Source organism: Jaculus jaculus, chromosome 3 (genome assembly GCF_020740685.1).
Source record: "Jaculus jaculus isolate mJacJac1 chromosome 3, mJacJac1.mat.Y.cur, whole genome shotgun sequence".
Lineage (NCBI taxonomy): Eukaryota > Metazoa > Chordata > Mammalia > Rodentia > Dipodidae > Jaculus > Jaculus jaculus.
In genome coordinates, this window is record NC_059104.1 from 78017225 (window position 1) to 78040269 (window position 23045).

A 23045-nucleotide genomic window follows, 5' to 3' on the forward strand; every position below is an offset into this window, starting at 1 on the left:
GGTCTGTTTGAATGAATTAATCAGATCACTAAACTAATCTTTTAATCTAAAGCATCCTTTTCACTTTTGTGCTGCGTAAAACAATGATGGAGTGCTGGTGGCAGAATCTGCCATTGCTTCCTATTTGTATTGTGCAGATTGGAATTCTGGCCTCGTTAGCATTCTAGTAGCCCAGGAGCCCAGGGCCACATAGGCAGGCTGAATCCAAGCTCGAGTGGAAGTGTATAGGGTTCTGAGGGCTCTTTCAGCTTGATATAAGGCAGCATGAGGTTTCTACTGTCTGTTATCTGTCTGTCTGTCTATTTATCTATCTATCTATGTAATCATTTATCTCCGTCACCTCAGATCACTCATTATCATCATTCATAATAGCATGGACAATATTTAAAATCTTTAAGGTTGCACCTAACCCCTCTTTATACTCTTCCCACACTACCTAAGACCATCCACTCATATATTAACACCATTTCTATGAGTGTATTGAATCCCCAGAAACCCATGTGATCTTGAAATCTAAGAGCATAGGGGAAAGCCAGTGTCATAGCCAACTATATGAATCTTATAGAAAAGGCATCTTCATATCCTTTCAGTGGAATACATGTTGTAACAGACAGCTTCAGTTTGGCTGAGATGAACTTCCAGATCAGGCACAATTATGGAGGAAGGGATATTTATTGAAGCTTACAGATCCAGGGGAAGTTCCATAATGGCAGAGGAAGCTGGCCTGCCTTCACAGGTCCAAGCAGAGAGAGAAGTACAGGCCTAAAGGTCAAAAGCCACAGCACACTTTAGGAATTCCAGCTAGGCACACTTTGCATATCTTTAGATTGAAATCTGAAACCAACCACCACACCTAAAGATCCACCCAGTGACATTGCCTCCAGCCGGGTAGCCAGCAGATGCAAACTACAAACAAATAAACAACTGAATATATTGGGGGCCATCTATTCTATTCAAACCACCACACATGTCATGGGGTATTTACTTCAAAGAAATTTATAATTCAAATGAAAGTTACAGGGTTATGAGCTGGATGTCATAATTAGATTAAAGAAAGATCTAATTAAAATTTTGCTAATGATCTTTATTCCCAAGTGTACTGGCACTGAGAGCAATAGTTCTGGGAGCTGGAACTACAGCATTTAACCCTACCTCCTGGCTTCTACAGAAATTGAAACTGGGGGGGCTGGAGAGATGGATCACTGATTAAGGTGCTTGGCTACAAAGCCTAATGACCTGAGTTTGATTCCTCAGTACCCTTGTAATGCCAGATTCACAAGTGGTACATGTGTCTGGAAGTTCATTTGCCATGGCTAGAGGCCCTAACAGGCCCATTCTCTCCCTTTCTCTCTCCATCTTTCTCTGTATTACTCTCTCTCAAATAAATATTTCTTTAAAAAAAAAAGGAAAAAAAAATGAAACAGATGTAGACAACTGACTTTCTCTCTCTGAACCTTGACTTTCTCATCCGTGAAATGAACTGGAAGTAACATGACCTTGAAATTGTCTTTTGGTTTTCATTTGTATATTTTTATTTTCTGGTGGAACCTTAAATAGAGAATTACAGCAAACTAGGTAACCAAAACAAAAGTACAACAGGAAAATTATTGCTAGGATGAGATTGCAAAATTCAATAGAAATACAAAGATGTGAAAATCCTTCTGATTGTTCTTGCTATTAAACTAATTTTTCTCTCTATATAATTGTTGCTATAATTCATATTTGATCTTTGCACTACATTTATGTTCTGAAGGAACCCCAACATGGGGACCCCACGCTCTGCCCGGATATGGAGTCACCCCAAATCACTCATGAGAAGCGGTCTTGATGCAAACTGCAAGAAGATTTTATTCCAAGCGTGCTGGGGCCCACAGTCATACACCACACAGGGGTAGAGGACTGCAGAGCCCCAAATGCAGGGACGGGACAGTTTTTCTAGGGTTTCTAACAAAGCCTGTCCATTAGACCAATCATTTTTTTAACATCAGGAGCCCGTGGGTTGCAAGCCAGTCAGTTTGTGCCACTCCATAGTTTCTAGCCAATTAGTTTAATTTGTTCAAGCCCCTCGTGGACCAGTCAGTCTCCTATGACCTTGGTGGTCAGCATTTGCGCAGGTCCTTGGGTGGGGTAGTAGAGTGTGGTATCAGTCTCCTATGACCTTGGTGGTCTGAGGCAGGCTGCTACGGCTTATGGTGCGGGCTACTAAGGCTTACGGTGTGGGCTATTAAGGCTTATGGTGCAGGCTATTTACAGAAACCAAATAAGTGGTTTACTTCATTACTCATTTCCCATCCTTGAGGGTTATCTCATGCCCTTTTTACCTGGTTTTATATTAGGAGCAGGCTCTGATATAATGAGAAGAGGGATTCCTTACTTGCTTCCAACAGAGAGTAAAGCCTGGAGTTTGAGGTATGCAGGGGCCCGCTTAAGCGCCCTTTGGAGCGTGATAGTATTTCTGGGCTTCTGAATTCTTGGGCCTTTCAGTTCCTTGAGTCAAGATATGCACTTCTTTTCTATCTCTTCATTTTAAATGTCCTGTATCTTTTAGATAGTTACCAATTAACAAGTAGATATTTCAAAAAGTGGCAAGTGGAGGGAAGGCTGGGTGGCAGTTTCAGCCTCCAGGGAGCCTGGATCAGCACAGCTTGTCCAAAGCTTGATTCAGCAGAATTTTTGAAGACTATATTTTTTATGAGCTGTCTGACTAATGCAAACACAGAACATTTGACAGGCCCAAGAACAAGGACACTTTATGGGAAGATATAGAATACAACATACCTCTTCTCCCTGACTTATCACATCTGCTGCTGTCCTGAGTTCTGAATTATCATTGGTCAGCTTTTCAGGAGAGCATAAACATCTCTTAGGAACAAAATAGATGGTTGGCTTGAATCTCTCCTGGAATATTACTGCCCACACCAATCTAGAGATGAAACTCAGATATTTCTGTTCACTAAATAGAAGAAATAAAGGAGGGAGGTTTATCCTGGGCTAAAGGGATGGCTCAGTAGCTAAGGAACTTCCCTGCAAACCTTAACAACCTGAGTTTGATTCCCCACTACACACATAAAGTCAGATACAAAGTGGCACATGTGTCTGAAGTTCATTTGCAGTGCCTAGAGGCCCTGGCCTGCCCATTCTCATTCTCTCTCGTTCTCTCTCTCTCTCTCTCTCCCTCTTCTCTCCCTGACTCTCTTCTCTTTGTCTCTCTCTGCTTTCAAATCAAATTAAAATATAAGGGTTTCACTCATAATACAAGCAAAAAAGAAGCAAACTAGCTCCAAGTGGCCTGCAGTCTGCCTTAAATGTCTGTCAGACAGTACAAGAGTAGAAGCAGATTCCAATAAGAGACCCCTGATCCCCAGGAGCTGATGGCAGCCTCCTTTCCTCCCTCTTCTTCTAGTCTCCACCTCTTTCCCCATTCTTTTTCTCCTCTTTGAGGAATCTAGCAAGATTTAGTGGCCGATTTATCTCTTCAGCACTCAATTTTAAAGGGAACAGTTAACTGTGTGATCACATTATTAATATTTATATGCTGTCACAAATGTTGACAGATTAATTATGCAACATAGAAAAATCAGTAAGCAGCATGGTTGTACATTGGCAAAGTCCAAATATGAATAGCTCAATAATGGGATTAGCATGTGTCTTTGGATGGCCATGCAATCATGGGAGCTCCATCTATTCAGGTAGACCACCCAGTATCGTATCTGTTTCCACCACTCAGAGCAGAGATGATAATTATAGAACATGCATGCCATGCTCTCACTGAATCTCCCTGGGAGTCACCCTTGAACAAGCAACATTGATTCAGAGCATAGTAAAAGCAGTGCAGGAGAAGACTGGGCAGAGGTGAGGGATATTCTAAAGTGTACACTTTCAAGAAGCTCCTGATTGACAGGCTCCTTTGCTTGCAATGGAAGTCATCCATGTTGTTTGGTGATGACCTTTGTTTATATGTTCTGTGGTTCTTGGAAAGTAGCACAGAATTATTAAGGTGGCCTCCAGTTCTTCTGGAGCTTATTTAACTGTGGAAGCAAAGTCACCATTGCTGTTGGAGCATAACAAAGGAGTCTTCCCACTGAGCAGCTCATAATTGTCTTACCTCATCATTTTGTGTCTCTAGACCTCAGGCTCTTTTGGTGATGATGGGGTTAATGAATGTTTCACTCTGGAGTGCAGTTATGAAGAATAGCTGCTCCTACAGACCCTGAACTCAGTACTGACTCCTTGTTTGTACTTGGCCAAATTATACATGGTTCTAAACTACAAGTTATTGTTTGTGAAATAGAGGGAAACACTTACCACCAGGGTTTCTTACATAAGCAATGTACATACACACAAAGTTCTTAACATGGTGTTAGCAACTGTGCCATAACTGTTAAATAACACATTTTGAAATTTTTTTGATAGAGAAAGATGCAATGGTCTTATGTGAATGTCTCTACTTCATTGTCTTTTGTTGTTTGGTATTTTTCTTCTACCTGAACTGTGTTTAATTTGTGTACTAATAAAGTAATATCCTGTGGTTACACTTGGCAAGCTCATTTCTACTCTGTGATATAGTCAATACCTCCTATTTTATCTCTCCACAGACTCATAGGCAGTGTTCTGTGAATGGGACTGTTATGGCTGATTTTGACTGTCAACTTGATTGGATTGAGTGACAACTAGGAGACTACCTGTGGGTGTACCTTTGAGGATTTTCCAGAGAATATTAGAATAGTAGGTCATGAAGACTTTCAACAAGTAGGTACAGAAATCCATTGATAGATTAAAAATGTGAATAGACTGTTGGGAGGTGGTGGAGCTATGGAAGGAAGGGCCTGGGTGGGTAACATTAGGTTCCTAGGGGAAGGTATTTAGAAACAGTATTTTGACCTGGTCTCTTCCTATTACTGGTCTACTCAGCTTCCTTGCCATTGTGAAGTGAACTTATTTACTTCACCATGCTCTCCTTGTCATGATGAATTGATACCTCTGAACCTATGAAGTAAATATCTCCTTCCTTTATGTTGCTTATGTCAGATATTTTACAATAGTAACAAAAAGTTCAACATAGAGACCAAAGAATGCTATGTCTAGGTTCTGCCACCCTGTGGCTTTTGTTGTCAATGCTGAGTGAGAAAGAGCCAAACAAACCGGAATAGAAATCTCAATGGCAGTAAGTCATTGCCACCTCACAGAAGACTTTGCAGTGGCCCTTGACTGTTGGGCAGTAGTAATCTTATCTTAGAGAGCCACGGAGTTTGCATATTGAGTGTTACAGACATGCCATTCATTATTGTTTCTTTCAATTACTTATATGTGTGCATTTGGTATTTATTGAAGGAAGTTGAATATAAAATTCTGCAGAGATATTTACTTGAGCCACTCTGTTATCAGGTCACATAAAATGCTACTGTAATCACAATACATCAATTCAATTATAGGAGTCATATACTTATGCTTATGTAATGCAAAGAATCAGTCCAACAACCCAGAGAACCTTTACCAGGCAGAACTTCAACTCCATGTATCTACAATAACCTTAAGTCAACTCTTTGGCTCATATACCTCAGCTACAGTCATCACTGATGCACTCCCCAGGCCTGGCCAGAAATTTAGCATCTGAAACTGTGCTGCTCTGGTACATAGGTGGTCAGCTGGTTGAAAAACAAAACCATAGAGTAATGTTCAAAAATCTTCCATGACTCATAGGAAAGATATCAACCACACAGGTTAAGGCAGCTGCTCTTACATTCTTTCTAGCAGTGGTTTTTCCTAGAGGCTCAGTCTTCCCAGAAGTCATGCTTGTGAGACTGCATGAGGGCATCAGCAGCACAGGACATGGTTGCTGCCTTCCAAACTGAATTGGAATAAGTGGTGTGCAAACTATGACTGGCAATGTCATGTGGCATTACAATGTTCTCCTTGCATCAACAACTCATTAATCACCTACTCCATGCTGATATGCATGGTCTTGGAGATAGAAAAGAATAGTCCTTGTGGGAAGGATCATGCATTTTGGAAGAAAATAGTACAGCAAGAGATGGTGGCCTTGGGACAAGGGAATTAATGAATTCTTCCGCCTAGCTGGACATGATGACATATACCTAAAATCTCAGAGCTTGGGAGAAAAAGGCAGATGGTGTCAAATTCAAAGCCAGCCTGTGATACATCTCAAGACTGTGGCTCAAAAAGAAAACAAATCTGCATTCTGGAAATCAACCTCATATGAGCTGAAATTTTGTGCATCATGCTTACAGGCAAACCAAATTATTTAATTTTTAGATTATATTCATAGTCTTCATTCCTATTTGGGCTATAGTTACTACAGCCTAACTCCATTCTGCAAGCAGAGCAGGACAATCACCAAAGATTTGGGTGTGGGGGTCCAAAGTAAAGAAGGAGTTAAAGAAAGTGCCAGGATTCTATAGTTCATCATTGATGGGCAACATTGCCTGTTATGATTGATCAGAACCAGTGTGATGAGCACACAAATATGTAGGTCAATATACAGTATTTTAAGCGGTAATTTAATGCTTTTATGCCATCAGACTGACACTAAGTGAGTTAGTAAAAATTAAGTCAAGAAGTGGGAGCAATTTCCATATGTGGACGAGAAGCAGGAAGAACAGAATAGGTTGCATATTCTGAACTTATCAATACTGCATTCATGTCATATAACCTAGGAGGAGCCACATTTAGTATGAGCCCCGGAGAAGCTGAGCATATAGAGTAAGGTCTTTTTAAAGGGAGCCACGGTACCGGTAAAATACCATAGCATGATGCAAGCTCTATCCTGACCTGAAAGACTGTGTTGTAGGATGCAATTTTGGTGCAAAAAGCTTTGAAATTTGAATCCTTGCAGCTCCACCAGAACACTTTTGCTTCCTTTCTCTTCTCAAAATTCAATTAAAATAATCATGGTAACAATCCCCCCCCACCACACACACACACTCAAAGCTCCAGTGGTAATTCAAAGAGTTATTTCTAAGTATGTTTAGGCTTAACCCATTGTGGCACATGCAAAAGTGTGAGAAATGAAGGCAGGCCACAAAAGTTCAAAACAAAGGAGCCACAGAACATCCAGAATGAAAGGGATATACAAGAGAACTGAACCCTTGATTCTAAAGACAGAGAAGGAAGAGAGTCCTCTGTGCCTATTTTCAAAAGTGCATAAGCTTTTAATATTTTAGTTACTACACAGAACATGCTTACCAATGTGAAGGTTAATTATGAGGCAAGAAAATGCCACTAAGAGGCTGAAGTTATCTTGCTGCGTCTTGTCAGTATCCCCAGGAACCTGCAAATACACACAGGCCTTTGATAGCCACATTGGCAGCCCACGTCGCTTCTGTGATCCAGCAGGTTAATGTACCGCTGCCAACACTCCAGAGTGAGGCAATCAGAAGCACGGCGTGATAGAAATAAAATGCAATGGGGGGGTGGGTGTGAGGAGCAGGGCCTGCCCTGCAGTTGGTATCTCAGCTTCTGGCAAAGCCCTCCTCCAATCAAGCCCTTCCTGGAAGGTGGTATTAGCAGAGTGATTTAAGGGCACCTGTGATGCAGAGCTTAATCCCCTTTTTGTTTTCTTTTAAGTCTTACCACTGCTGATGGAAGAATTTCTGTTGGCCCCTTCCTGGAAGGGAGCTACACTGTGGAAATAGGGTGTGACATCAGATGTCACTTCTCATGGTGTCTCTGTGGCTGTCTGTCAGTCACTCTGAACCTCTCTTTTTCCCTTGTGTGAAGTGATGCTATGCCCAGAACCCTTACCTTCCCCCTGAGCTGTAAGAACCATTCTGATACATCGCCTGCCCCCCAAAGGCATTCTGTTATCCAGTGTGTCAGGTCACTTTCCAGAAAGGATTTACGTATCTAAAGGGTGATTAAGCTGGGCTTTGACCATTGGCCACTCTCTTCCCACCTTATGCAGACCTTTGAGGCTAGTTAGCCAACACCTTGAGGATACCCTAAATTTTCCACAGTGACCTGGAGTGCTTTTTTTTGAGTTTTTGGGTCGTTTTCTGGAATGTGAAATAAATGGATGTGTTCCTCTCGTACAAGCAAGGAGAAGAGGTTAAGGGAGCTTGAATCCAGTGCTCCAACTTTGGGGACCCTACACATGCATGCCTGAGGGCTGGAAGTATCTGCCAGACCCCAGAAAACAAATTGTTTCTACCAGGACGCTAAGGTGGGATCTGAGAAATTGTCAGAGTAGTTCTTTCCCTGCTTCTATCTGTGACTCACCAGACCATTAGGCACTGTGTGTGTGTGTGTTTGTGTGCATGTGTGTGTGTGTGTGTCCCTGCCCTTTCCTAGCTGGTTATAGTTAGGATACCATTTTAGATTTTGAATCTTTCATAAAAAAAGTTTTTAAAATTTTGGAGATTTTTTTTTTTTGCAAAAATATGCCAGTAATTTTCTCCTGCTTCTGCTGTGTGGAGTGAAGTGACTTCACAGAAGCTTGTTTTCCACAACAGTATTTTGTCTCTCAGCAACACAGCAGAAGCATTTTGGATCTAAGAATCAGCGTTGTAGAAGATGGCATGTGCCCTGGAATGGTGTTGCCCAGGGCAGTTGTAGGCTTTGGGCTGTTTGGGTGGAATTCAGACACAGGCACTATTCCAGGCTCCTTCTTAGCTTCTCTGCCCCATTTACACAAAGGCACATGAGCATCTATCTCATTTGCTAGTAAATAGATATGAGATATAACCCGTTTCCTTCTAATGGAACAAAACTCTTTCCTGAATAGCCACCTGAATGACAGATGAACTTTGAGAAGAATTGCAGCCTGCAAGCCAGAGGATCATAAAACAGAATTTGGAGTTTATAATATGTATATTTTCATTGACTTCTATGTATATTTTCATTTTTTCCTGTTTTGTTATTGTTAAGTGATAAAGTCTCATAAATTTACTGGTGAATAGGACTCAAAATGACAATAGACATGTGAAATGTGCCACACAAACTTTTTGTAGAAGTTAGTATGTTTGGTGGAAGACAGTAATAACAGGATTGATTTTTCTGCCTTCCAAACAAGTGGTAAGAACTATTGGTAAATGTAACCGAGTTTTCTCTAGTGAATAGTCAGCTGCTTTATTGACAGGAGTGGCCTTTCTGATTTCTGTTCCTTAGCATTCTACAGTAAGTTTAGTTACCTTCTTGGCCCTGTTATTGCATCCCCATAGTGTGCATAACTGGAAACTTGGCACTAAGTAGAGGGAGGAAATGCTTTCTGCATAGTTGGTTAAATGCAGGTCTTTTCTGAGGTGGCTGTCTCCCAAGACCCTGATGATTTTGGAAATATGCTAGAAATAACCTCTTTCTCCGTGTGTACACAGGGCTCAGTAGAGGAAGGTTATTTTCAAGTAGCCCTCAAGGTTAAAGTTGGCTGCTCTTCCAGATGGCTTCTATCTAATTCTTTGGATTATGATATTGAACCTGCCTGTGATCAAGACTCTTAGTGCCAAGAATAACAAGAAGTGGGAGCTAGCCACAGTGAAGGCTGCTGTTCAGAGGGCACACAGAGATTGCAGGGTCAAGGCCAGACCATATGGTCCATCAGGGCCCTGTTGCAATAACTCCAGGGAAGTCAAATCCCAGGATTGCTCATCATCTCTGTTTCCTATCATCAGTAACTCAACTCCTGAGTGTCCCCTTCTCCAAATTCTTGCACTAAGTTTTGTCACAGGGTACTTTCTGTAGCAAATGGTTCAGTTCCAGCTTGTATGGGTTATGGAAAGCTATATAGAACTTGTTTCAAATTGGCCTCATGGGTGAATGTTGTAATAAGGAAGCAGTAGATGGCCTGGTTTAAAAACACCAGAGTGCCCGTATTATGGTACACACCTTTAATCCTAGCACTTGAAAGTCAGACATAGGAGAATTAGTGTAAGTTCCAGGAAAGCCTGGGCTAGAGTGAGACCCTACCTTGAAAAATAAATATATAAATTAATTAATTAAATTAAAAAGAAGCTACAAGGGTAAAGTATTTTCTGTAGCTTAGCCTTATGGTAGGAGACTTGGATGCCTCTGAATCAACCACCCTGGTAGGAAAAGTGGGTGTGATTTTATGTAACCAATGAAAGTTTTGCCATTTTTTGGGTAGAGGACAAAGCATTTGAGGAGTGAAGACATATTTCATTATCTGTTTCCTCTTCCTTCTCTTCCCACCTCCCTCCACTATCCTTCCATTGCTCTGTCCCATTCTTCTTTCCTTTCTTCCTTATTCTGAAGCAGTACAATAGAATAGTAACTATCTTCAATTGCTTTCTTGCTTTCAAACAGGGGTATCCAAATGCTAAATACTTTCTGCTTCTCAGAAGGACAGGGATTCATAGCTGTTTGTGGGCAGCCTCTCTACCATCTATGACAGTGTTCAGAACATAGCAAATATTCAAGAAATGCTCACTGGATTCGGAGTGACTGTACTGTTGACATGAAACACAGCCCCCATCCAAAGGGAATATGAGATAAATTGCTCCAAAGCCAAATATAAGTGGCCATGGTTTGGGAACACAAATTCAGGTCACCCAAATACCATATTACACTGTGGCAACAGTTTTATGTTTTTCATAATAACAACAAAGAAATTCATAAAGTTAAGAATCAAGGTACTTTTAAAGTATAGAAGCATCATGTGAATGAATTACAATAAAGCAGAAATGTCTCTGTTATAACCTCAGATACTGTCTATTGATATTCTTAGCCTTTAAGAAGCCATGCCATCATCAGCCTAGAGTCCTTCAATAAAGATATCCCATATTCTACTTTTCTGTCTCTCTAGATAAAAGTTGCAGACATAGGAGGGGAGCAAGCACTTTTAACTTTAAAAGCTGAGTCAGCTTTGCTGTGTGCATGTTCAATTTTGCATGGGCCTGTATCTCTGCTTTTATTCAGTCCTCCTCCTAGTTACACAGTGAGGATTCCTGTCACTTAATCACAATTTTAACTTTAACACTCAAGGAGAAGATATACTTGGAAGGCAGGAGGTAGATGTCAAAATGAGAATACCACCTTATGATTTGATTTCCTTTCAGCAATTGACAGATGGAGTCCACTAAATAGGGAAGTGGAAGGCTGAGGCAAGGGAGGTACATTTTCTGTTGATGAGGAGTTGTGGTTCTCACCTTAAGTGATCACATTTTGTGGCTACAGTCACAAACTGTGTGGATGCCTAGCTAGTTCTCTGCATTAAAACAATTTAGACTATTTATCATTTCATTCACCACAGACACCAGCAAACCTGGGCAAAGACCTCCCCATTACTATTGCTGCAGCAAGTGCCACAAACCCACTCAGCAGAACAGCTTTGTCACCCAAGGGAGTGCTTATAGTGCTGACCTTAAAGAGCAACTTCAGTCAGTAACAGAGTAGCTCAATTGTTCGTAAACCTGACATTTAATACTTGGAGATCTTTCCTTCACAGTACAAGCTGCTCTTTACAATTTTATCAAATAAAGTACCGCTTTCATCAGTGCTCCACTCTTCTCCATCAGCTGCTCCCACCTACCCGTGGGCTTGGCAAGACATAGGCCACTGCCCAGAAAGCTGAGGACTTACACATAAAGGCCAGGTAGGTGCCCAGAGAAAGTGTATACTTTATCATTACTTTTTAATTTACGCAGCAATTTGAAAGAGAAAGTAAGTGATATGGCTATTTTTTTCCCTTTTATAATGCAACAGCTTTCTTTTAGCATTTTCTTGATTTCCAGGTTAGACCAGAATTTAAAATGAATCACAAAGACCCCACATGGCTAACAAATCACAGAAACACATGAATGACTTTCCAGATCAAAGAATGAAAGGGCTCACTCTATATTTGCACAAATATCCAATTCTAATTTATAGATGACCAAAGTCTTATCAAAGTCCCAATGCTTCTTGTCTTGCTTTCATTCAAGTTATGAGAGAGGACTCTTGAGTGGGCTGAAGGCAAAATTTGGTTAATAGCATCCTTTTCATGCTCTGAATCATAGATTGTCTTTAGGACTGTTACATAACCTAAACCTAGGAGAGTGTAGCTATAGGAACTGGATAACTGGAAATAGTAAAAGCATAATAGAAGCCCTCTTATAGTCTCAAATAGAGCCAGCTTGTTACAAAAAAAAAAATGGTGATTCATAAACAATCGTAGGCATTGTGAGTCAGCCCAATGCACTTTCATTTGCTACTTGACATAAACCTCTTTGAGAATGAATCTTTTTTCATTGAGAATTGGTATTTTCTCTATTAGATAAATCTCAAAATTCATCACTCATAAAGTCAAATTTAGATTTCTTTAAAGTCCCCCAGCTAGTGCAATAGATAGAGGAAAAGACTCCTGTTTCTTTAAAGTTGAGCACAAACATCAAGGTTCTTCTTGTAAAGCAATCCAAGCACAAAAGGCCTCTGGACTTTTATAACTTTTCCTTTGTAGTACATTTTTACCCATGCCTAATCCAATTTCAAGGTTCCCTCCCCTAATTTATATTATTGAATATTTCCAAGATATTCTCAGTTTCCAAAGAAACAGCAATTCTCTTGTAAAAATCATGCTGTATCAGTTTATGAGGACCCTAGGTAAATTGTATAATAAGAAGAAAATACAAACCCCCTAAGGACAGTGTTGGGAACAAATGAAAGTGACTTTTAATAAGTATATGGCTAATCTGGCTAAAGTGAGGGGGGTAGATTAACATAGAAATTCACTGTGCTGTGGACTACTAACTACATGGTTGACAAGGAGAGTGGAAGAGTACCAGCTAACCAGGCATGTCAGTCAAGTGGAAGCCAAGCAGAACATGGTCAAGACAGCTGTTAAAGCATGTTTAACTTGGACTCAGGATTTCTGAATATGTGTGTGGATATTAGCTGTTGATCTCAGACAAAGCTTAAAACTTAAACTTCTTAGAGTAGTAGTTTGTTCACATATAAAGTGAGAATATTGCTAATGGTATGAACACACACTCATATGCCAGCGAGGGCTCTTTATGGCCCCTTCAAGAAGAACAAGTGAATTGATATGGCTGCAAATATATGCTTTCTTTGAACTTCTCACTTTAAATGATTCATACAAAAAGCACTAAGAAGGTGAGCATGGTGGTGAATGCCTTTAATCACAGCACTCAGTAGGCCAGGGTAAGATGATAACTCTGAGTTAAAGGCCAGCCTGAAACTAAATAGTGAATTCCAGGTTAGCTTGGAATAGAGAAAGACCCTATTTTAAAAGCACTAAGAGGGGCTTGGAGAGATGGCTTAGCAGTTAAGGTGCTTACCTGCAAAGCCAAAGGACCCAGGTTTGACTCCCCAGGACCCATATAAGCCAGATGCACAAGGGGACACACACATCTGGAGTTCATTTGCAGTGGCTGAGGTCCTGGCATGCCCATTCTCTCTCTCTACCTGACTATTTATATGTCTATCTCTCTCTCAAATAAATAAAAATAAAAAATAAATTAAAAACAAATGCACTAAGAGGTCAGACACTCACACAGACTGTGGGCTAGTGTTCTGCTGTGTCCCTGTGCAGGGGGCCAGATGTGCCCTTCACCAGCCCGTGCACCCTTGGGCCTCTGAGGGTCCCAGCAGAGCGCTACTGCCTTCCTTGGCCTCCCAGGACCACTGAATTTCATCTTGGATGTGCTTCTGCCCTGGAGGATGAAACATGAGTGAATACTCTCAGAGAAACTTCTGCTCAATGTATTATGAGAAAGTTGGGTTTCCTGGATGTGAAGAAAAGAAATTATTGGAAATCCCCCTGAAAGATGATCGTCTGGATATAGAGAAAGTCTATACTTTCAGGCAGATGTTCCGGTTTCCATCCATGTACCCTGCGCTGGTATGGAAGGTGCTTCTAGGAGCCAGACGGTGAAGTGTTTCTTGCCATTGTTAAACCATGGATGAGATGGTGGAAGACAGTGTCGCCTGCTACTGAATCATCCACTGCTTTGTGGACCAACTGCCAAAGGCTTTCAATAACACCAGAAGGTGGAAAATAGCAGGCTGCGGAGTCAACTGAAGATGTATTCTACAATACCCAGACTTTATGACCTCTGGTTCAAAAGGTGCTTCGTAGGATACCTGCCAAAATCCAGTTTACAAAGGGTAGGATAAAATTGTAAGTGGATCTTGTAAGATCTTAGTTTTTGTTAGTGTGGAAATTTATTAATCTTAAAATAAAAGTAATGGCATTGAACAATGCTAAGAAGATAAGGAAGTTCCTGGAAAATATTCCCCAGGACAACGAAGACGCCATGGTGAACAGGCCATGGACTTGTGGCACAAAGAACCTCGGTGCATTCAGCCTGACTGCCTGGACCATGTGGACACCTACGGCCCCGGAGTATTTTGGTCTAGTCAGCTGGTCTACAAAACCAGTTAGAAATCATGTTCCTGTTGTGGTGCTCAATATGCAATCTTTGCCCCAATAAAATAACTTAATCAAAATTTTGAAAAAAACACAAGTGACCAAATATTAACATTTCCCATTGAAGTTGAAGAAATGACAGACTCAGCCATCAGTGAAGTCCCTCATCCTCCATGAGGTAGTATTGAAGGGTTGAAGTGAGACAACACGTGTGCCTATATAATCCTCCTTAATTCTTTTCAATGAAACAGAGGTCTTCTATGGACTCCTGGGGCAGGACATTAAGGCAGGTTTTTCATGAACACTTCCCAATGGCCATGTATTATGAGAAGGGCTTTTCATACATTATCTACTTTAATACCCCTGAGACTCTTACAAAACAGGTATTAATAGCCCCAATTTGCAGATGAGGAACGTGCACATTGAAAGTGAAGTGAAGCCATACCCATTGCTTCCCATTGCTTATCTAAGGTAAATGCTGTCTATACCTAGGTCTGCTGAGTAATCATGTGGTTAGTCAATCTTGTCACTAGTATTGGGTAGGGGGAGAATTTTCTAGGAAACTTAGTAAGGGAAAGCACAAGGTTGAAGGGGTATGTGCTACATCCTGAGAGCAGAGCACGAAGTATTGAACACAGAGCCTCAACTTCTCCGTGTTTCCACTTTCCAGCTGGTCCTGAGCCACAGGCATGTTTATAAGCACTCCTCATTCTAAGCTTATGATGAAAAGAGACTGATAACAAGGAGTTTTTTCATTTTCTGGGTATTCTCCTTCCCTTCTTATAGCACCTCGGCTGGAAGGTCATTTATACCCTCTGCTCAGCTGCCCACCAGTTTAAAGAACATCTTGGAAGAGTAAATTCTATTTTCCCTAACAGTGATCGTCTCTGTGATTCCTAGACCTATGAAGTGCTAGTAGTAGTTACCAGTCAAAGCTAAGTCTGCACCAGAAGGTTATGTATGCCATATTCACAGGTTTTGTTTTTTTTAACATTGGACTTTCATATTTACAAGAAAAGGACATTATCTTTCTCATGGTAAGAGAAATCCAAAAGGGGAAAGTTTGACACAAGAGGAACCAGAGGATGCCATCTTCAGTGTCCACATCACTGGGAATGCCAGAGCCTTTGCTTAACAAAGCAGTGCTGTACTAATGCTTCACCACACAGAAACATGAGACAGGATAACAGCATGATGTTGTCTTCATCTCTTATTTTCTTCTCTTACTCTGTGGTAATGTTATTCCTATAAGTATATACAAACCATGACATCAAATATGGTCTTTATGGGGGCTGTAGAGATGGTTTAGTGGTTAAGCACTTGCCTATAAAGCCTAAGGACCCTGGTTTGAGGTTTAGTTCCCCAGGACTCACGTTAGCCAGATGCACAAGGGTGAGCATGTGTCTGGAGATTGTTTGCAGTGGCTGGAAGCCCTGGTGTGCCCATTCTCTCTCTCTCTCCTTCTCTCAATCTGTCACTCTAAAATAAATAAATAAAAATAAACAAAAAGTTTAAAAAATATGGTCTTACACAGCGAAAAAAACAAAGAGGCAACCTACAGAATGGGAAAAACCCTTCACCAGCTATATATCTGATAGAGGATTAATATCTAGGATATACAAAGAACTCAAAAAGTTAAATAATAAGTAATCAAACAAGCCAATCAAAAAATGGGCTATGGATGCTCTATTGAGCATCACCAAAGGAAGAAACACAAATGGCATAAAAGCATCTAAAAAAATGTTCTACGTCACTAGGCATCAGGGAAATGCAGATTAAAACTACATTGAGATACCATCTCACTCCTGTCAGATTGGCCACCATCATGAAAATAAATGATCATAAATGTTGGTGGGGATGTGGAAAAAGAAGAACCCTTCTGCACTGCTTGTGGGAATGTAATATGGTCCAGCCATTGTGGAAATCAGTGTGGAGGTTCCTAAAACAGCTAAAGATTGATCTACCATTTGACCCAGCTATAGCACTCCTAGGCATATATCCAAAGGACTCATCTCATTTCTTTAGAAGTATGTGCTCAACCATGTTTATTGCTGCTCAATTTATAATAGCTGGGAAGTGGAACAAGCCTAGATGTCCCTCAACTGATGAGTGGATAATGAAGATGTGGCACATTTATACAATGTAGTTCTACTCAGCGGTAAAGAAAAATGAAGGTATGAAATTTGCAGAAAAATGGATGGACCTGGAAAGGATTATACTAACTGAGGTAACCCAGGCCCAGAAAGCCAAGCACCACATGTTCTCTCTCATATGTGTATACTAGCTACAGATGATTAGGCTTCTGCGTGAGAATGAAAATACTTAGTAGCAGAGGCCAGTAAGTTAAAAAGGAGACATAAAGGGAAGAGAAAGGAAGAGAGGAGGGTACTTAGTAGGTTGATATTGTATATATGTAAGTACAATGATTGTGATGGGGAGGTAATATGATGGAGAATGGAATTTCAAAGGGGATAGTGTGGGGGAGGGTAGGGCAGGAATTACCATGGGATTATTTATAATCATGGAAAATGCTAATAAAAATTAAAAAAAAATATGGTCTTTATGTGCATCAGAAATAGTAACTTCCTAAACAGGCCTACATGTAAGCTTCCCAGGGCTTCTCATTTAAAAGAACCTTTAGACTTCCAGTTAAGATGATGGTATAGGTACCATGCCAATGCAGCCTAGGGAGGAAAAAGCCTCCCCCCTCAAAAAAAAAAAAAACCATCAAAATACACGCTTTTACTAAAAAGTGATGTGTATAGGAAATTGAAACAGCTGCAGAGACGTAGGAGAGATCCAGAGCATCCAGAGCCCCCATGGGCCAGCAGGAGCTGCTATGGTGGGGCGGCGCAAAACCACGGCGGTGCACGCCAGCCAGTGCCCAGGCTTGGCTTGAGCCACAGGCAAAGCCAGGTGAGGGGATTTTCCATGATTATAAAAAATATCTCATGGTAATACCCTCCCTCCCCCCATTTTCCCATTTGAAATTCCCTTCTCCATTATATCCCCTCCCCATCTCAATAAGTCTCTCTTTTATTTTGATGTCGTGATCTTTCCCTCCTCTTATGATGGTCTTGTGTAGGTAGTGTCAGGCACTATGAGGTCACGGATATCCAGGCCAGTTTATGTCTGGAGGGAGTACATTGTAAGGAGTTCTACCCTTCCTTAGGCTCTTACATTCTTTCTGCCACCTCTGCCGCATTAGACCCTGAGCCTTGTAAGGTGTGATCAAGATGTTACTTGGTACTCCAGTCACTTCTTTCCAGTGCCATGATACCTTCTGTGTTGTCCCAAGGTCATTGCCATCTGAAAAGAGAAGATTCTCTACCCAAAGTGAGAGTAGCATTAATATAAGGGTATGAATATTAAGAGAAGTGCTTACTGGGCAGTTTGATAAGCATAGTATATACATTTAGCTGGATATCAGCATATGTTACACCGCTAGGGCTCATGATTACCCCTGTTTTAAGTTTTCAGTATCAGGGATGTATTCCCTCCCTTGGAGCAGGCCTCCAATCCAATTGGAGGGCAGTTGGTTTCCACAATGACTGATGTGCCACTATTGCATCCGTTGGCTCATTTGGCCTGGCTGGCCAATTATAAGGCTTTCAGTGTCCAGTGTTGAATATTTTCACTGGTGGTATCTCTTTCTCCTATTGAACAGCAAGTAGAATGGCTTCTTCCAGCTTTCAGTCAGTTGGTCTACATGGAGGAGGTTATCAGCTCAGTTCCAGAAGTATTTCTCAGTGGCCTTGCCACCCAAGTATGTGGAGTCTTCAGCAATAGGGTCTCAACATCGATTCCTGGTGGGAAACCAAGGGCCTCGGCAATGGCCTATAATGTTTTGGGGGCATTGGGGACCTCCCTGTCCAACAACTCACTGGAAGGTATTCCATCTACCATGGGATACTTTTTATAATCATGGAAAATGTTTTAAAAAATTGAGAAAAAATTAAATTAAATTAAATAAATAAAAGAACCTTTAATTATGAGACACTACAGAGCATAACTGAAATGTAACTTTTCAGGTTGGGCCAATCAAAAATATAACATTTACCCCTCACTTGCTGTCAACCTAAGTAATTGTCATGTATGTCCTGGTTCTCAAATTCCACCTCCATAAAGTAAGATTAGTGTTTGCTTTTCACTGTTGTAGAGTAGGTTGTTACAGATGATTGTGAATTGAATCTGGCTCTTGGTAGGATACTCTGTAAATTATAGTCATTTCACCCACAAAATAATGTCATTTCAGACATTTGGTTTTGATTTATATATTATCTACAGATGTGTATATCATTTTATTTCTCATGATATTAACAACAATGCATGAGACACAGTGAAGAGAGGATTTTAAAATGAGAGAGTTAATCTTGTTGATGTCATTCTTACCATGAAGTGCTGAAATTAACACACCTGAAGTGGTATAGCGATGCTGCTGCTACTGCTGCTGATGATAGATGGATGATCATGATGGTGCTGATGACGACAATGATGATGATGATCACGCAATAATAGGGATCACCGTAACTATGATTGTGATGATAAAGGCAATGATCGAATGGGCATGATGATTATATTGACATTATTTAATGAAAGGAAACAATATATATGTTCATTCTGAATTGCATTTAGTCTTGGCTACCAAGAACCCCAGTTAAGTCAGCATTAAAAATCCGATGGGTTAGAGAGTTGGCTCAGCAATTAAGGCATTTGTCTGCAAAGCCTAATGACCTGAGTTCAATTCTCCAGTACCCATGTAAAGTCAAATGCACAAAGCAGCACGTGTGTCTGGAGTAGTAGAGTTTCTGGTGCACCCATTTTTTCCCATTTCTCTCTCCCTCTCCTTTTATCTGCCTCTTTCTCCCTTTTATAAATAAATAATAAATGTTTTAAAAATTATAATGGTAGGCTTCCTGATTCCCAGGTGGCTCATGTAGGGCAGGTTGGAGAATATGTTCTATTCGACAGATAGAGGAGAATACCGAGAAAACAAAGATATGTAAGTACATCAAAAAGAGACAGCTTTCTACCTACCATGAGGTGGGTCACCTCTACTTCATCTGTCCTGGCCTAGAAGTCATTAGAGAGGAATTGATGACATACTGCTCTCATGGTTAGCCTGAAAACAAATTCCAAGGAAATGGTGACAGACATTGTGTTCACTACAGCCTCATCAAAACAGAGATCCTGATTCAACCGAGAAAGCAACACTATCACTATCTTTCCCACTATGGCTCAGGGAACATTGAGGCAAAGGGGGAAGAAAAAAATATAAGAGCCTCGGGTGGGTAGGGATACTCTGAGATACCATGGCCCCCATCCCTGCAAAGATGGACTGAGGTCACGGTCCTTACAATGAATACCAGTAACTCCATGAAGAAAACCTTTGGCATAATTGGGATGGGGAGAGGGGTTATAAAAGTATGACCATTGTACAAAAATCAATAACTAATAAAAATTTAAAAATTTTGTAATGTTTCATTCCAAGATTCTTAATTATTTTGAACCTCCTGATTACTTCTTCTTAATAAATTTATTAAAATGACCCTAATATCTGTGCATGGTGGCACATGCCTTTAATCCCAGCTCTTGGGAGGAAGAGGTAGAAGGATCACCATGAGTTCCAGGCCACCCTGAGAATGAATTCCAGATCAGACTGGAGTAGAGTGAAACTCTACCTTGAAAAACCAAAATAAATAAATAAATAAAACAAAACAAAGTAAAATAAGATGAACCTACTCACCATGACACTATTGGAAACATCAAATTTCAAGAACTCAGTACAAAGGTATACCCACTCATATTTGATAGCAACTTTTGTCTGTGCTTTCTGTTATCTGAAGTCAGCCATGATCCAAAATATATTAAAAGAGAAATTCCATAACGAAACAAAAGGTATGAAGTGCATGATATTCTCAAACGTATTGAAATATTGAGATGACTCATGTTTCCCCCCCTTGGTACATGAATATCCTTTTGTCCAGTGTATCCTGCCCATTATTTACCTAAGTAGCCTAGTCAGATATTTGCTGACTGTCAGAAGATCACAGTGTTTGTGTCAAATAACCCTTGCTTTGTTTCATGGTGGTCCTAAAGTGTAAGAGAACTAAGAGTGGCAAATATATTGCATCATATTATTAGAATTGCTCTACTTTATCATTAGCCATTATCAATCTTTACTGTACCTAAACAGTAAAATCACAAGTACTTATGTAAAGCACTGAATACAATAGTGTTCAAAGAGCAAACTAATACATATGAGTGGAAAGCATTAGCTAGTATATCAAATGTTAAATGGAACATAATGAGGTCCATACCATCCACAGTTACAGGTGCCACTGGAAGACAATAAGAACTACTATATATGCAACTAGGACCACTAGTACAATGCTTTAACTTGATTTATATAGTTAATGCTTGACCACCTTGCTCATAGGTACAGGCCATGAGTCACATTGGTGACAAAACCAATCTACTCAACGAAGTGTTTTCACTTATAGAAGTTTGAGGACAGAATGTTACATTAGGATCATCGTATGCTTTGTAGTTGCCTCACAGATGGATAAACATCATTCTGGATGCTCTTAGCCACCTTACTGTGTGGAGTGGCTCTACTAAAGCAACTTCACTGTATTAGGATGTGACATTCTTCATTGACATTAGCTGTAATCCGGAGAAATACAGATGACTATAAATTGAAAATGCCTAATATCCTCATTATATTTTTTGATTTTTTGTTTGTTGTGCTAACCAGCTGTGTGTTCTAACAACAAACAGGTAGCTAGCCATCATGTCAAACTAGTAGCCAGCCATACCATCTTCTAGTTACTGATCAGAACAAAATAAGATTTATATTAAATATGTCTTATTTCAGGAATGAATCTATGAACTATATCAATCATTCTACCCTTTAGAATAAGGCTCTTAAACTTTTCCCACTGTGCTCTCCATTTATCATTTCCTCTCTCTCTCTCTCTCTCTCTCTCTCTCTCTCTCTCTCTCTCTCTCTCTGTGTGTGTGTGTGTGTGTGTGTGTAGCATGTGTTCATGCCATGGAACACATGTGGAGATCAGTCTTCTTCTATCTTCTTTCTTTTCCATATGAGACTCTGTAGTTGTTTTGCCACAGGATAGGCCAATCTGGCTGCTCCATAATCTTCTGGATTTCTCTGGCACAACCTCCATTGCTATAGGCATATTGGATTCATAGGCAAGTGCACCATTTTGCATCTGGATTTTGTGTGCTTGGGAAGATTGAACATGGTTTGGGTAGGCTTGCAAGCAAGCTCCCTTAGCCATTGAATCATCTTGTCAGTGCCATGATTCCTTTTAACCAAAAAAAAAAAAAAAAAAAAAAAAAAACCCGACTGGGCAAATGATATGTATAGAAATTCAACACTGACTAATAATAAGGAAATTTTTAAAACAGCATTTGGTATACCTATAATTTTTCCATTTATTAAGAACAAAAATCACATTTTTTTACATGAAAAAATTTTGGCTGAATATTTTATACTGTAAGACATAGAGTTTCTTCAACATTTTTCTGAGTTAATTGCTATTTTGATTTTATAATTACCAATACTGAGAATCCTGCTGCACTTAAATACATAGGACAAAATGATAGAAGAATATTTCAGATCATAACTGGAAATTCTCTGCTAATCCTAAATCAAAATTTAGTGAGTTATTAAGAAACTCAAGGAGGTATTACTATGGGATATCTTTTATAATTATGGAAAATGTTAATAAATATTGTGAAAATAAAAAATAAATAAATAAAAAAGTTAAAAAAAGAAACTCAAGCCATCAACTAAAGCAGTAACTTTTAAAATAAAACCTATCAGAATATGAATTAAGATATAGTATTGTGATATTTGCATGGTGAGGAATAATGGTAGGAAAACATTAAGTTTTTGATGTCTATAGTTAAACCCTCATGCTTCTGAACGAGCAGGCATCCTCTTCTATACACTGACAGCTGAGGTTGTTCAGGGCAGTCTGTGCTGCTGTGTGGCATGACAGCATGCATGGTGCAAAGCGCTCACATTGTGTGCTCAGAGCTAAGGCTGCGCTGGAGCCACACACTACAACACAGTTGAGCCCCGTCAGAAGTGCCTGCATTCCTTACAATATTTGATTTTTTTTTAAATTTTGAAACTTCAAGCTCTAGAAGCCCAAACAAACATCCCATAAAACACAAGCATCCACATTCTTACCATCTGTGACTAAAGGAACCCAGCTGCTTGCAAATGGAAAGGAAATCGTATAAAGGATAATACTGTTATTACAATGAACAAGAAGACAAGGCTTTGAAATAATGATTTTACATCTTGAAGCCTCTGATTCTTCTGTCCAAGTTCTGTCAAATAATGCCCAGTCACCCCACAGTGCTGCAGGTGAGTCAACTGCCCACCCTTCCCCAGATATCAGTCAACATGATTTTTCCAAAATGTGGCAAAAAAAAAAAAAAACTGGAGAAAACATGACATCTTCAAAGAATAATGCTTGAGAAATTGAATATGTACATGTGAAAGAGTGGTGGTAACCCTTACTTATCATGATGCACAAAAATTAACTCCAATGAGCCAAAGACCTTAATGTAATGATGCAAACTGCTAAAGATAAAAAAAAAAAGTAAGGAGATTACTACAAAATACATACATAGGAGGGGATTTTCTGAGTTGGACTCTTGTTGCTCAGGAAAT

The 23045-nt window shown here is 40.0% G+C and overlaps 1 protein-coding gene and 1 pseudogene across 7 annotated transcripts in view; both read left to right on the forward strand.

Annotated features, from left to right (window-relative positions):
• Opcml (opioid binding protein/cell adhesion molecule like) overlaps positions 1 to 23045 on the forward strand; it is a 1382967-nt gene that overhangs the window by 929772 nt on the left and 430150 nt on the right. The gene's annotated exons all lie outside the window — the stretch shown is intronic.
• LOC123459306 lies at positions 13634 to 14350 on the forward strand (annotated as a pseudogene).